General features: G+C 37.5%; 1 protein-coding gene across 1 annotated transcript in view; it reads right to left on the reverse strand.

Moving 5' to 3' along the window:
• LOC106872267 (metalloprotease TIKI1) overlaps nt 1–2,392 on the reverse strand; it is a 98,308-nt gene that overhangs the window by 59,438 nt on the left and 36,478 nt on the right. The gene's annotated exons all lie outside the window — the stretch shown is intronic.

Genomic DNA, 2,392 nt, shown 5'->3' on the forward strand with positions numbered 1-2,392 from the left:
TATATATATATATATATATATGTATATTTTTATATATGACGTTGACCACTAATGTGGACATTTAATGTGCTAGAAATAGATCACATCTTGTGTCTAAAAATACCTAAATTGTTCTTAACATGAAATATAGCGTGATACCAAAACGTAAGCGGGCAAGACATTTAAAATCACCGAAAAGGAACATAATGAAACAGGTACCGGTTTCAAATTTAACGAATCTTACCGACTGTCTATTTCTCTACAGCCTGATTTGTAATGGAACCATAATCATCAGAACCCCATATATATATATTCCCTAATGAGAAGGTTACAATTTTAATATCAAAGATCCCTATGAATCACACAGGTTGTAATCCTTTGAAACATATGTAGGAATAAAGTATACAATTATAACATGCGTTTTCTGCAATCCTTAAATTCTTAAATATACTCAAATACTCAAAATTTCAAGGAGTTCCTGCCTTAAAAACAGGAACTAAACCACAGTTATTTTGTGTTCTTTGCTACATTGGTTTCTCTTAACCCATTTATTCTATCAGAAGAATTTTTATTCATTAAGATAGAAGAAATACACATAATTATATATATATATATATACGCACACATACATATATGTATATACAGATATATATATATACATATACACACATACATATACATATGCACATATATATACATGCATATAGACAGGCAGCTAACAGTCCCCCCTCCCATGCCCCCCCCGTAGCCAAATGACAGATAAACAAGTTGGATGAAAGAATAAACAAAATCTTCTCAGTTGTGTTTAGAGAAGAAATTGAATCCTTAAAATATATTTTCTTGGGAATATGAACTCCCTAATGACTTGTTTTAACCTTTGTTGGTACCGACCAGGCTGGAGCCATTCTCCTCCTGATTCTATTGTACAAACTTCCGGTCATAAAATAATCTTAATGAAATCTTTCCATTGAAATGAATTTATGTTCCAAACACCAGCTTTATAATCTGTTTCTTTTACTTGTTTCAACCATTAGACCGTGGCCAAGCTGGGGCACTACCTTGAAGAATTTTTTGTTGAACAAATCAACCCCGTTACTTTTTTTGTTTTGTTTTGTAAGCCTGGCATTTGTTCTATCAGCTTCTTTTGCTGAACAGCTAAGTTGTAGGGACATAAACACACCAACACCGGTTGTCAGAGGGTGGTGGAAGACAAACAAAAGACACGCACACGTACACACACATATGCATACATACAAACACGTGGGGCTTCCTTCAGTTTCCATCTACTAAACCCACTTACAAGGCTTGGGATGCCCCAAGGTTATACTAGACACTTGCCCTTCTATATTCGTCATTATTTTTTCAAAATTAATTAAAACAAATGCTGTGAAGGTGCACTCCATCGATTACGATGATTAGGGTCCCGACTGATACGATCAATGATACGATACCTACCAGTATCCCACAATGCATTACTGACCCACAGTCTGTTTCCTGTGGCAGGAATCACATCAATATCTTAATTACTCAGTCGAGCACTTTATATAACTTATACAACCGTGCACTTCCTTGAAAGCGAGACAATACTTCAGCTTCACAATACCCAGCCATGACCCCTACCTCAGATACTTTGCCCCCCACTACTTAGTCAAGGGCTTTCATATCTTTTTCGTGTTCTTTTCTAATCTTGCAAGATATTTGGTGACCTCACTAATGCTGGTGCCACATGAAAAGTACCCAGAACATACTTTAACATCCAGCCATAGAAACCACACCAAATCTGACATTGGAGCTTGATGCAGCTCTGCAGATCATTGGTTCTTGTCAAAACATACAACCCATGCCAGCATGGAAAGCAGAAAACAGATGTCAAAGGACAATGATGAATGTATATATGTGTGTGTGAGAGAGAGTGAATGCGTGTATATTTGTATTTTGTTGTCTTGGCATGTGATTTGATCCCGCAATATCTCAAATCACAAACTACCACCAGAACTCCAAAAAGAAACAACGATCCACATCAATCGAAGCCAAAAGTGCACCATCGATTCCACCAGTCTCTCACCGTTGCATCAGGGTCGTTTGAAAGCCTTCATTAAACAGCCAGGGTTAAGGGGCAAAACATAAATCAGGTTGGCGTAAACGAGGCTGATAACATCGACTGACGGGGCTTCTTGGAAAGCATTCAGTGACAAACGACCTTCGATGTAACACCGCGGATGCTGCACAGATTCACGGCTTCAAATGAAACACCAAATAAATATAGCAGGGTGTGTGTGTGTGTGTGTGTGTGTGTGTGTTTTATGCAACAGGTCGTGGATGGATTTGTGTTTGAAAAGTTTCAAAGTGACAGAAACATTGATAAGCGAATGAGTTTACGTCATGATGTCATTTCAGATAAAGAGGAAAAGGG

The sequence above is a fragment of the Octopus bimaculoides genome, chromosome 28, assembly GCF_001194135.2.
Source record: "Octopus bimaculoides isolate UCB-OBI-ISO-001 chromosome 28, ASM119413v2, whole genome shotgun sequence".
Classification (NCBI taxonomy): Eukaryota; Metazoa; Mollusca; class Cephalopoda; order Octopoda; family Octopodidae; genus Octopus; species Octopus bimaculoides.